The sequence below is a fragment of the Triticum dicoccoides genome, chromosome 6B, assembly GCF_002162155.2.
Source record: "Triticum dicoccoides isolate Atlit2015 ecotype Zavitan chromosome 6B, WEW_v2.0, whole genome shotgun sequence".
Lineage (NCBI taxonomy): Eukaryota > Viridiplantae > Streptophyta > Magnoliopsida > Poales > Poaceae > Triticum > Triticum dicoccoides.
The window spans coordinates 281,615,237-281,630,072 of NC_041391.1; positions in this window are offsets into that span (position 1 = coordinate 281,615,237).

A 14,836-nucleotide genomic window follows, 5' to 3' on the forward strand; every position below is an offset into this window, starting at 1 on the left:
AGGGCACAACATACAAAGATTGCCAACGGATCAGATTTATGCTATGTGAAGATCATCTTGCAGATCCGGACACGGTCTAAGTGTTTGACAATTACTTTGGAGTATTCGGAGATGGAACTCGCCTTGCAATGCCGAAGACAAGACTGCGCGCCGGACTCATCGTCATTGAAGCCTGGTTCAGGGGCTACTGAGGGAGTCCTGGATTAGGGGGTATCCGGACCGCCGGACTATATACATCGTCCGGACTATTGGAGCGTGAAGATACAAGACTCAAGACTCCTTCTCGTGTCCGGATGGGACTCTCCTTTGCGTGGAAGACAATCTTGGCGATTCGGATATTATGTTTCCTTCCTTGTAACCGACTCCGTGTAAACCCTAGCCCTCTCCGATGTCTATATAAACCGGAGAGGTTGATCCTTAGAAGGCCGATCACAATCATAATCATCATAGGCTAGCTTCTAGGGTTTAGCCTCTACGATCTCATGGTAGATCTACTCTTGTACTACTCATATCATCAATATCAATCAATCAGGAAATAGGGTTTTACCTCCATCGAGAGGGCCCAAACCTGGGTAAACATCATGTCCCTTGCTTCCTGTTACCATCAGCCTAAGACGCACAGATCGGGACCCCCTACCCGAGATCCGCCGGTTTTGACACCGACACACACCCTATCCACGAGGGTGGGGGGCGCGCCCCCTCCCCCTGGGCGTGCCCCCCTATCTCGTGGGCCCCCTGGACCTCCACCGACCTCAACTCCAACTCCATATATTCATGTTCGGGGAGAAAAAATCAGAGAGAAAGTTTCATCGCGTTTTACGACACGGAGCCGCCGCCAAGCCCTAATCTCTCTCGGGAGGGCTGATCTGGAGTCCGTTCAGGGCTTCGGAGAGGGGGATTCATCGCCGTTGTCATCATCAACCATCCTCCATCACCAATTTCATGATGCTCACCGCCGTGCGTGAGTAATTCCATCGTAGGCTTGCTGGATGGTGATGGGTTGAATGAGATTTACCATGTAATCAAGTTAGTTTTGTTAGGGTTTGATCTCTAGTATCCACTATGTTCTGAGATTGATGTTGCTATGACTTTGCTATGCTTAATGCTTGTCAATAAGGCCCGAGTGCCATGATTTCAGATCTGAACCTATTATGTTTTCATGAATATATGTGTGTTCTTGATCCTATCTTGCAAGTCTATAGTCACCTATTATGTGTTATGATCCGACAACCCCGAAGTGACAATAATCGGGATACTTCTTGGTGATGACCATAGTTTGAGGGGTTCATGTATTCACTATGTGATAATGCTTTGTTCCGGTTCTCTATTAAAAGGAGGCCTTAATATCCCTTAGTTTCCATTAGGACCCCGCTGCCATGGGAGGGTAGGATAAAAGATGTCATGCAAGTTCTTTTCCATAAGCACGTATGACTATTTACGGAATACATGTCTACATTATATGGATGAATTGGAGCTAGTTCTGTGTCACCCTGTGTTATAGCTATTACATGAGGAATTGCATCTAGCATAATTATCCATCACTGATCCATTGCCTACGAGCTTTTCACATATTGTTCTTCGCTTATTTACTTTTTCGTTGCTACTGTTACAACTACTACAAAAATCCAAAAACTATTATCTTTACTTTTGCCATCGTTACCTTTATTATCATACTACTTTGCTACTAAATACTTTGCTGCAAATACTAAGTTATCCAGGTGTGGTTGAATTGACAACTCAACTGCTAATACTCAAGAATATTCTTTGGCTCCCCTTGTGTCGAATCAATAAATTTGGGTTGAATACTTTACCCTCGAAAGCTATTGCGATCCCCTACACTTGTGGGTTATCAAGACTAATTTCTGTCGCCATTGCCGGGGAGCATAGCTCTGTTCTCTGAGTCACTTGGGATTTATATCTGTTGATCACTACGAAGAACTTGAAAGACGCGAAAACTATGATCTATCCCTCAACTACGAGGGGAGGTAAGGAACTGCCATCTAGCTCTGCACTAGATTCTCCTTCCGTTTTGAGTAAGCTTGCGACACCTAAACCTGCTACTGCTATGACTTCTGATATGTCCATGTTATTGATGATGCCACCTCTGTTATGCATGATACTTATGATGAAAATACTTCCGTGCATGATACTACTTTGCCATTAGGTGAATTTCTTGATGAATAACTTGCTAGAGTTAGGGGGAATGAAATTATTGAAGATGCTATTATTGATGATAGCGATGATGAAAATTCTCCCAATGATTATGAATTGCGTGTTGTTCCTGAGGGTTATGTTATGAATGAAGAAGCTGCTAGAGCTATCTTTGCTTGCAATGATAGATATGATCTTAAGAAGTTATTAGCTAAATGGAAGCAGCAGTCTCTTAATGCTAGAATGAAACCTGACCCTGCTTTTGCTACTTCACCTATCTGTGTTACTGATAAGGATTATGAATTCTTTGTTGATCCTGAGATTATTACTTTAGTTGAATCTGATCCTTTTTATGGCCTTGAATCTGAAACTGTTGTGGCACATCTTACCAAGTTGAATGATATAGCTACCCTGTTTACTCATGATGATAAATCTCGCTATTTTTATATCCTTAAGATATTTCCGTTCTCGTTAAAGGGTGATGCTAAGACTTGGTATAATTCTCTTACTCCTGGTTGTGTGCGTAGTCCCCAGGATATGATTTATTACTTCTCTGCTAAATATTTCCCTGCTCATAAGAAACAAGCCGCCCTGCGGGAAATATATAACTTTGTGCAAATCAAAGAAGAGAGTCTCCCACAAGCTTGGGGGAGGATTCTCCAGTTACTTAATGCTTTGCCTGATCATCCTCTTAACAAAAATGAAATACTTGATATCTTTTATAATGGACTAACCGATGCTTCCAAGGACTACTTGGATAGTTGTGCTGGTTGTGTTTTCAGGGAAAGAACAGTCGATGAAGCTGGATTACTATTGAATAATATGTTGACTAATGAAAATAATTGGACTCTTCCTGAGCCAATTCCTGAACCAATTGAGCCAACTCCTGAGCCTATTCCTAAACCCACTCCGAAGAAAAGAGGTGTTTTATTTCTCAATCCTGTAGATATGCAAGAGGCAAAGAAATCAATGAAAGAAAAAGGTAGTAAAGCAGAAGATGTTAAGAATTTACCACCTATCGAAGAAATACATGGTCTTAATATACCGCCTGTTGAAGAACCACATTGTCTTGATAACCCGACACAGGTAGTAAAGGTAAATTCCCTCTATAGATATGATAAAGTTGAAATCCCCTCTACTAAATTTCATAGCCCATGCTTAGATGAATTTGATGACTTTATGGCTAGACAAGAAAGTTTTAATGCTTATGTTGGTAGAGAGTTAAGGAATAATGCTTTCGAGATAGGACGCGTGAGCGATAATATGGCTAGAGTTAAAGGTGAACTTAAACTCATTAGCAAATATACTTCTATGGTTGCTACTCAAGTTGAGCAAGTACTTAAAGCTCAAAATGATTTGCTTGATGAATTAAATAATAAAAATTACTTTGTTGTTAGAGTGGCTACTAGAACTAGTACAATGACTCAGGAACCTTTGTATCCTGAAGGCCACCCTAAGAGAATCGAGCAGGATTCTCAGAGAAATAATTTAGAGGCACCTAGTTCTCTAAAAAGAAGAAAAATAAAAATGATAGAACTTTGCATGCTTCTAGTGAACCTACTGTAGACACACCTGAGAATCCCAATGATATTTCTATTTCTCATGCTGAAACACAATTAGGTGATGAACAAGAACCTAGTGATAATGTTAATGATAATGTTCATGTTGATGATCAACCTAGCAAAAACAATGATGTAGAGATTGAACCTGCTGTTGATCTTGATAACCCACAATCAAAGAATCAATGTTATGATAAGAGAGATTTTGTTGCTAGGAAGCACGGTAGAGAAAGAGAACCATGGGTTCAGAAACCCATGCCCTTTCCTCCTAAACCATCCAAGACAAAGGATGATGAGGATTTTGAGTGCTTTGCTGAAATGATTAGACCTATTTTCGTACGTATGCGCTTAACTGATATGCTTAAAGTAAATCCTTATGCTAAGTATATGAAGGATATCATTACAAATAAAAGAAAGATACCAGAAGCTGAAATTTCCACCATGCTTGCTAATTACACTTTTAAGGGTGGAATACCAAAGAAACTTGGAGATCCGGGGGTACCAACTATACCATGCTCCATTAAAAGAAATTATGTTAGAACTGCTTTATGTGATCTTGGACACAGTGTTATTGTTATGCCTCTCTCTTTATATCGAAGACTTGAATTGAATAAGTTGACACCTACTGAAATATCTTTGCAAATGGCCAATAAATCAACTGCTATACCTGTCGGTATTTGTGAGGATTTGCCTGTTGTGGTTGCAAATGTCACTATCTTAACGGACTTTGTCATTCTTGATATTCCTGAGGACGATAGTATGTCTATTATCCTTGGTAGACCCTTTTTGAATACTGCAGGGGCTGTTATTGATTGCAACAAAGGCAATATCACTTTTCATGTTAATGGTAATGAGCATACGGTACACTTTTCGAGGAAACAATCTCAAGTTCATAGCATCAATTCTATTGGGAAAGTTCCAACTATCATTATTGGAGGTTTTGAATTTCCTATTCCTACTGTCAAGAAAAAATATGATATTATTATTGTTGGGGATTTTCACATCCCCATTGAGGTAACTTAGTGTTATTCGAAATCTCTCCGGTTCCGTGTCATTCGGAATGAGTTTGTTAACAAGACTTGATCAACCTTGTTAGTGGATTCATTTTGATGATAATGAGATGGATGAAACTAGAAGGCACAACCTTCTGTACCCTCTTTTTACTTTCTGTTATTTCGAATAAATAAAGCAAAAATAGTATTATCTGTCTGTTGTCTGAATTATTCGTGCAATAAAAAATATCCTGAAAATAAAAGTGCCCCAAATGCCCTACAAATTTAGTATGATTTTTTATGGAATATTTGAGGATTTTAGGCACTGAAACCACTGCAGGAGGGGCAAGCACCAGGCCACGAGAGTGGAGGGCGCGGCCCCTGTCTCGTGGGCCCCTGGTGCCCCCCCTCCATTTATGCCAACACCCACACACTTCATCTTCTACCCAAAAAAATCCCCATCCAGCTCAAGCATGAGTTCTAGCTCATTTTGCTACGATTTTCGATCTCCTTGCTCAAAGCTCCATTCACAAAACTACTTTGGGAGATTGTTGCTTGGTATGTGACTCCTCCATTGGTCCAATTAGTTTTTGTTCTAGTGCTTTATTCATTGCAAATTTTTGCTGCATAGGTGACCATGTTCTTAAGCTTGCATGTTAAATTTATGAGGTCCCAAGCAATTCTAATGCATGATATAGGCTCTAGGCACTTGTAGGAGTGGTTGCTACCAATCTTGTTTAGTTTTATTCACTTCTATTTTGAAGTTACTAAAATTTCAGAAATATTTCAGAAAAAGAATTATGCTTAGAAGAATGTAGCAAGGTGGTTCCTCGGTAAAGAAAGGGACCAGGATTGCTATACGTGAGCAAGATGTTGAATTGCCGAGGGACGCGGATGTACGAGCTTGTGAGTGGCCATCCGATAATTTTATGGTCGAAGCAGGCTTTAAGGAGGAATTTGACGCGTTTGTGCGTAATGCCGAGCTAGAGGACTTCTTACAAGAGAAGTGTCCTCAGTACTATCAATTGACTGACTCCTTTGTGCGGAGGTTTAAATATAACTGTGCGCGTAATTCTCCTAGTGTCATATTTGATATTTATGATACATCTTATACCATGGACTTAGAGGATTTCACAACTGCTTGCAAACTCCCGCAGTGGGGTAATATTAATGTTCCTCACAAATCTGAATTTAGAGATTTCCTTGCTAGTATTACTATGGGAGAATCCAGGGATATTGCACAAGCTACCATAGGGAGCATTCATTTTCCTACTGTACATTATTTTGCTCTCTTTATTGGTAGATGCATTAACGGTAAAGACGAAGCATGTGACATGTGTGTCCCTGATCTTTGTGTCCTCAAGAGTGCTGTGTCAGGTTATAAAGGTTATAACTTGGGGGCAATAGTTGCACGTAGGTTGCAGAATAATAGTAGAAAGGGAGATTTATTTGGAGGAATTTATGCAACCCGTGTGGCTAATTATCTTGGTATAGCCCCACGAGAGGGAGATATGTTGATACCTCCTGTTTATTTGGATTATGAAGCTATGGTCAATCATCAATTTCTAAGGACGAATGAAGAATTCCTCCAATGTCGACTAATCTATGACAGACGCAACGTCGTCCATGTTACTCTTCCTGCTCCCCACCTTTTTTATTATCAGGCAAAAGGAAGATATGTTGTCACCAGGGAGGAAGCAGCTGAACACGAGGGGAGAGCGGAGGCAGCTCGGCAACACACCACGGCTCAGGAGGCGGTTGCCGCTGCATCTCAGTACGACCCCAGTTTCACTTACGGATATTAGCCAAGCGGTCCTTGATACTAGACCCACTTAGGCCAAAAGCCTAAGCTTGGGGGAGTACATATTTCTCACCGAGTTTACATTCATGTTCACACACTAGTCGTCGGTGCTCATACACTTTCATTGTATTATCCATGCTAGTTTAAATTTTTTTTCTAGTTTTCTTCTTGTGTGTTTGATAAACCTTAAGAAAAACCAAAAAAATTAGTTAGTTTAATTTCCATGCTTGTAGTAGAAATTAAAATGAAAACCCAAAAAGATTTCTCGTTCTTCTTCTTACTTGTTGGGAGCTTTCCCGTGTAAATAGTTTTATTTTATTTTCTTTCCTTTGGGGGTCGAGAAGACCATATTGAGATTGCCTAGTGGCTCTCATACACACGATTGTTTATTTAATTTAGAGCCCATATTACCCTGTCTTCTCTCTTGAGTTGAATGCTTGCAGATTCCAGCTTAGTCCAATGCACGTGCACTATTATTATTATACACATCGTTCGGTCGTGCAAGTGAAAGGCAATAATGACGAAATATGATGGACTTATTGAGATGAGAAAAGCTGGTATGAACTCGACCTCTCTTGCTTTTGTAAAGATGATGAGTTCATCGTTTCTGATTCAGTTTATTATGAAGTAAACATATTTGCAATGACATTTAGAGATTATAGTTGCTTGTGCCATGCTTGATTAGCTATGAGTTATAATGGTTTACCTTGCGTGCCAACATGCTATTAGAATGACTATGATGTTGTATGATGGGATGGTATCCTCCTTTGAATAAATTGAGTGACTCGACTTGGCACATGTTCACGCATGTAGTTGAAACAAATCAACATAGCCTTTATGATATTTATGTTCATGGTAGATTATATCCTACTCATACTTGTATTCAATGTAAATTAATTTTAATGCATGTTTATGACTGTTGTCACTCTCTCAGTTGGTCGCTTCCCAGTCTTTTGCTAGCCTTCACCTGTACTAAGCAGGAATACTGCTTGTGCATCCAAACTCCATAAACCCCAAAGTTGTTCCATATGAGTCCACCATACCTTCCTATATGCGGTATTTACCTGTCGTTCCAAGTAAATTTGTATGTGCCAAACTCTAAACCTTCAAATGAAATTCTGTTTTTTATGCTCGAGCAGCTCATGTTTCAACTAGGGCTGCCTATATCTTCCATGCTAGGTGGGTTATTCTCAAGAGGAGTGGACTCCGCTCCTCATTCGCGAGAAAGGGCCGGTAACCGGGATGCCCAGTCCCATGATCCAAAAAGATCAAAGCAAATCAAAATAATTAAACAAAACTCCCCCAGGGCTGTTGTTAGTTGGAGGCACACGTTGTTTCGAGCAAGCCATGGATTGATGCTTGTTGGTGGTTGGGGGAGTATAAACCTTTACCATTCTGTTTGGCAACTTCCTATAATGCATGTAGTATGGAAGATACAGCCATCTCATAGTTGTTGCGTTGACAGCAAAAGTATGCCGCTCAAAATGTTATTCAATCTCTATTTTAAAATCGAGCTCTGGCACCTCTACAAATCCCTGCTTCCCTCTACGAAGGGCCTATCTATTTACTTTTATGTTGAGTCATCACCCTTCTTATTAAAAAGCACCCGCTGGAGAGCACACTGTCATTTGCATTCATTACTATTATTTTGTATTGGGTATTGAGGGAGTCCTAGATTAGGGGGTGTCTGGATAGCCGGACTACCATCATCAGCCGAACTATCATCGGTCAGAATATCATCATCGACCGGACTCCAAGACTATGAAGATACAAGATTGAAGACTTCGTCCCGTGTCCGGATGGGACTTTCCTTGGCGTGGAAGGCAAGCTTGGCGATACGGATACGTAGATCTCCTACCATTGTAACCGAGTCTATGTAACCCTAGCCCTCTCCGGTGTCTATATAAACCGGATGGCTCTAGTCCGTAGGACACAACAACAACAACCATTACAATCATACCATAGGCTAGCTTCTACGGTTTAGCCTCCTTGATCTCGTGGTAGATCCACTCTTGTAAACATCCACAATATCAATATCAATCAAGCAGGACGTAGGGTTTTACCTCCATCAAGAGGGCCCGAACCTGGGTAAAACATCGTGTCCCTTGTCTCCTGTTACCATCCGCCTAGACGCATAGTTCGGGACCCCCTACCCAAGATCCGCCGGTTTTGACACCGACATTGGTGCTTTCATTGGGAGTTCCTCTGTGTCGTCACCGATAGGCTTGATGGCCTCTTCAATCGACAACGACGCAGTCCTGTGTGAGACTTTTCTCCCCGGACAGATCTTCGTATTCGGCGGCTTCGCACTGCGGGCCAACTCACTTGGCCATCTGGAGCAGATCGAAAGCTACGCTCCTGGCCGTCAGGTCAGGTTTGGAAGCCTAAACTTCACGGCCGATATCCGCGGGGACTTGATCTTCGATGGATCTGAGCCACAGCCGAGCATGCCGCGCTGTCACAATGGGCATGACCTAACTTTGCCGCCGGACAGCACCTTGGAGGCCGCACACGAATCCGCTCCGAACCATAGTCCGGAGCCGATCGCTCAGATCGAGGACGGATGGATGGACACCGCCTCGGGAGCTTCAACTTCTACGGCGATGGAGACGAACACTTATCTTGTCCCGCATAAAGCCCATGACTCCGAGGTGCCGGACCCCCTGCCGGACTCTGAACCTCCTGCGCCCCTGCTAGTCGAATCCGATTGGGCGCCGATCATGGAATTCACCGCTGCGGACACCTTTCAGCACTCACCCTTCGGCGATATCTTAAATTCGCTGAAGCATCTCTCACTATCCGGAGAGCCCTGGCCGAACTACGGCCAGGATGGTCGGGACGCGGACAATGAAGAAATTCAGAGCCCACCCACCACCCACTTCGTAGCCACCGTCGACGATCTAACCGACGTGCTAAACTATGACTCCGAAGACATCCACGGTATGGACGACGATGCCGGAGACGATCAAGAACCAGCGCCTACAGGGCACTGGAAGGCCACCTCTTCACATGACATACATATGGTGGACACCCCAAAGGGAAGCGATACCGAGGAACAACGGGACGCGGCAGAGGATAATCCCGTCGATAAACAACCAAAACGGCGACGTAGACGCCGCCCTAAGTCCCGCCTCGATCAAAGCAGCATTCCTAACGATCCAGCGATAGAGCAAGGCAAACCAGCGGACGACGAACATACAACCAAGCAACCATCCGAACAGGACGAACCGGATAATCAACCCCTTCACGGAGCAATCAACAGTCCGGACACACCACCGGAGCATAAGAACCTTCACAAAAGACTCGTCGCCACTGCAAGAAGTTTGAAGAAGGAAAAACGGAAGCTCAAAACAGCGGAAGACATACTCAGAATGAAGTGGAGCAAAATACTCAAGACCGCAGACAAATATGGCAATGGCCATCAAACAAAGAGCTACCCGAAGCGCAAGCTACTGCCAGAATTTGACGAGGAAGCCATAGAGCCCTCACAGTCAAAAAATAAAGAGGCCGCCTGGCCGGATAGACGGCCAGACGACAGGCCAAAAGCGACAAGCGGCGCCGCACACAAGCCGACTTATGATCCTGGGAAAACGGACGGCCCAACTAGGTCCATCTACGGGCCAAGAAGGAGGGCCCCAGGAAGTAACACAACACGACAAGTGTTCGAAGACAGCGGCACACCCAAATACCGGGGCGCCGCACACCCGCTATGTTTTACCGATGAGGTGCTGGATCATGAATTTCCAGCAGGGTTCAAACCCATAAACATAGAGGCATACGACGGCACAACAGACCCAGGAGTCTGGATAGAAGATTACATACTACACATACACATGTCTAGAGGAGATGATCTCCACGCCATAAAATACCTACCCCTCAAGCTCAAAGGGCCAGCTCGGCATTGGCTCAAAAGCCTCCCAGAAAACACTGTTGGAAGTTGGGAAGAGCTTGAGGACGCGTTTAGAGCAAATTTTCAAGGGACTTATGTCCGCCCTCTGGGTGCAGACGATCTGAGTCATATAACCCAACAGCCCGGAGAGTCAGCGCGCAAATTCTGGAACAGGTTCCTTACCAAAAAGAACCAAATAGTCGACTGTCCGGACGCGGAAGCCTTAGCAGCTTTTAAACACAACGTCCGAGACGAATGGCTCGCCAGACACCTCGGCCAAGAGAAGCCAAGAAAAATGGCCGCGCTAACAAGCCTCATGACGCGCTTTTGTGCAGGAGAAGACAGCTGGCTAGCAAGATGCAGCACCAGCGACCCGAGTACACCCGAGATCAGAGATGGAAACGGAAAATCACGGCGCAGGAAAGATCAGCGCCGGAATAAAGAAAAAAGCCCAAAGGGCATGGCGGTCAACGCCGGATTCAAAAGCTTGCGGCCAAACAATAAAACACTGCCTCTTAAGGACAACAACGACGAGCTATCAAATTTAAACAAAATTTTATATCGGATATGTCAAATCCACAGTACCTCCGGAAGGCCTGCAAACCATACCAACCAAAATTGTTGGGTTTTTAAACAGTCCGGCAGACTCAACGCCGGACACAAGGGGCTCGATGCGCCAAGCAAGGACGATGACGAACACCACCAGCAGAGCACCGGAAGTCAAAAGACTTTCCCACAAGAAGTCAAAACAGTAAACTCACTTCATGTGATAGTACAGAAAACCAACATGGCACTCGCTAAGACAAGTGTCGCACGGTCCACCCCAGCGGAACACCGAGATTTGATGTCAAAACCAATCACTTTCGACCATCTGGATTAGTCCAGAAGTATCTGGAACACATGATAGACTGCCCTGATATTGGATCCCATAATAGACGGACTGCAATTCACACAGGTTTTGATGGACGGCGGCAGTGACTTAAACCTGCTATATCCAGACACAATCCACAAGTTGGGATAGACCCTACTACAATTCGGCATAGCCGCACTTCCTTCAAAGGAGTGGCACCAGGCCCTTACGCCAGGTGCACAGTTTCATTATTACTAGAAGTTGTGTTCGGGTCACCTGACAACTTCCGACGAGAAATTCTAACCTTTCATGTCGCCCCATTTAAAAGTAGCTATCAAGCATCACTGGGATGGGAAGCTTTCGTCTGCTTCAATGCAATACCACATTACGCGTCTCTTACGCTCAAAATGCCCGGTCCACGTGGCATCATTTCATTAAAAGGTCGCCTGAGACCCCGGACACGGCTGGACGAGTCCGGAATAAATAAGCTAGGGGCTACCTAGCCGCACACCCCTTCACAAGGGTTTTTACATATAAGCAATAATGAGCTAGCATAGGCTCCGCTTTATTAATCTATATTTCAATTTTTTATGCACTTTCTTGCACGATTTCTTTTCCAACTAGGTTCCTCTCTTTTTACAGATGAAGAGCGTGCACACCCGTCCAGGATACGGCACAACGGAGACACAGGCGCAGACGTGCAGTAGGGACCCGTTGCAAGGACTCTTTTCAGACTAAGACCCTACGTAAACCTTTCTTACTGTCTCTTGTTGCTATAATCCCCTGGTTTCTCATTATAACCAAAGTGGAGACTGGCATTTTGGCATCGGCCGCGCCAGAAGAACCTACCCGTACCTGGACACAAGGGGCTTAGGGCATTGTTTTGCCCGCTATTGTAAAGACCGAACACCTTCGAGAGTGTTCGGCGTCTCGAGTTAGGCCTTATATGCATCAGCTCCGAATCATGTCTTTGGTCAAATGTTGGGTTTGCCTGGCTCCTGTGTTTTGCTGCCTTACGTTTTGTATCATCGGCTAACGCGGCACCAGGAGAACTACTGCGATTGTGCCCCAGTTCGGCTGGGCGAGCACCTTAGTAGAGAAAGCCGAAAACTGACTGTCATGATACAGCGAGAGACTGGTCAACCACTCGATCGACCATGGGAATGTTTAGAATTCCTCTGCTTTGATGAAGGGCCGTTTCCCGGTCAGGCACATACGCGCCCCAAATTCGGAGAGTGCGGTGCCCCCAGGGGCTATGTCGTAGCCCCACCCTCGAACTCTATGGCTAAGTGAAAGTGATAAAGCATTATAGTACGGTTGCCTCGTTTGCTACGCTACCACCTCCTTTACAGGACCGAGACGTCGGATTAAGTGTGAAAACGCGCTATTTTTTGCGAACACCCCCACACCTTGTGCGTGGGGGCTGAAGCCGACGACTGCCATCTTTCAGGTTATACACACGTATACATGAACGGCCGCAGAGGAGATATTCTATTACTTGAACGCACAAGTATACAAGGCGCTTACATCATAAATATTGTTTTACATCATAAAAACATTCATTCAAACGTAACATTTTTTGAGCACTGCGACTCTATTACACGAGCACCACGCAGCACTTCGCCAAAATAGTGCTCGGCGGGTAACCGGTTATCGTCCGAACCCGGGGTCGCAACAGCAGTGGCATCCATCTCTGTCCAATGTGTCTTCACACGGGCGAGTGCCATCCGCGCACCCTCTATGCAGGCCGACCGCTTCATCGCCTTGATATGCGGCACCGCCCCAAGAAATTGCTGCAATAAGCCAAAGTAACTCTTCGGCTCGGGCCTATCTGGCCAGACATGGGTCACTATATCCGTCATAGCAAGCCCAGATAACCTATTTAGCTCAGCCCACTCGGCCAAACGGTCGGTCAGCGGAAGTGAACACTCCGGACTATGGAATTGAGACCAAAACAGCTCTTCCATCTTGTGATCCTTCTGGCTTCGAAAATGTGCAACGGCATCCGCCGCACTCGCTGCTAAGTCCATAAAAGGGTCCTCTGGACCCCACAATTGGCCCAACTGAGCATACTTTGGATCCGTAAACCTTCGGCGCAGCAGAAAAGGCTTGCCAGCTACAATATCTCCGGCCTGGCGCAGCTCTTCCTTTATAGCCCGCATTGCAGAGCGGACATCCTTGGCTTCGGCGGTGGCCTTCCCCAGGTTTTCTTGCCCCGCTAGGCGCTCCTTCCTAAGAGCCTCATTGCGGTCGGTAGCATCTTTTAACTTCATGGCCATTTCGGCCATCTCTTCCCTGCTCCGGCAGTGTGCGACCCTTTCGGCCGCTAACTCCTCGGCCGCCCTTGAGGCCGCCGCATTACTCCTTCTGGCCTGCTCCTTGGCTTGAGCAAGTTCGGCCCGATGGATCTCCACAGCAGCGGCACTATCTGCATTTCACGCACATGTTGTAAGGAGCTGTCTTCGGCTCCCTTACCAAGTGACCGCACAGTAACACTTACCTTGCGACTCATCAAGTCGCCTGTTGACCAGCGTGATGTCCGCATCCGCAACAGCGAGTTGCCGCTTTAGTTCAGCAACTCCATCAGTCCGGCTGGCCCCCGGACGACCCGCCACCTGCATCGGCATGGCGGAAATTTAAACCTGCGATTTTGATCCTCGGCACACTGTCGATTTCGACAACCTACCGAGTCTCAGGGGCTACAATCTATACAGGGCGCATTCTATATGCAAAACTGTTAAAAGGTGTGTCATTTTTACGTACCTCAAACCCCGCCAGCAAACTCCCGACGGCATTGTGCAACCCGCCTTCGGCGGACGAAATCCTTTCAATCACCATGCTCATCAATGCGTGGTGATCTTCTGAGATAGACGCCTTCTCAAGCAGATCCTTCAGCCGTACACCAGTTGGCGCCGAACTATCCGGCTTTGCGAAACCCGGGGGCTCCCTCCGTGACAACACTTCAGGCTCGTCCTCCCTATCCGACGGCACCCCGGATGGAGGCGTCTCGCTCTCCATCATCTCCGGACGAAGGTCCCCCGAAGACGAGCTCATTTGCGAAGGACGGAGATCCGAACTACAAGGTAAAAACTTTAGTTATCCTCAGAAGCACAAATAGGGATGTCCCTTATTATAAAACTCCTTTCTTTCTACTTACGGCTCATTGGAGGGCTGACTCTTTAAGGGAGATTGTGCAGCCGGGGCCTCCCCGGACGCAGGACCCTCTGGCGAAGATTTCTTCCCCCGTTTAGGGGCTTTTGCCCCCGAGTCCTCGGAGGCAGTCCTCTTCTCCCCTTGGAGGGAGGGATTCTCGATCCCCCCTCTTTCAAGAGCCTCCTTAGGCGAGGCAGTAGCTTTCCTGCTTTCCCCTTCGCCTTCCTCTGGAGGCGCAACCTCAAGCATCCGAACCAGCACGGAATCCGGCGCGGTCTCGGGGAGGGGGGCCGGACACCATATCAATTTTGCTTCCGCTATCCACTCCTATTTAGAAGGAAGTGGGTCATAAGGCGAATTATCGAAAGGCAAACAAAGGTATGTCCGGACTCGGAACTACTTACTTGAGTATCCGGGCGATTGCAGCTTAGGCCAGCATCC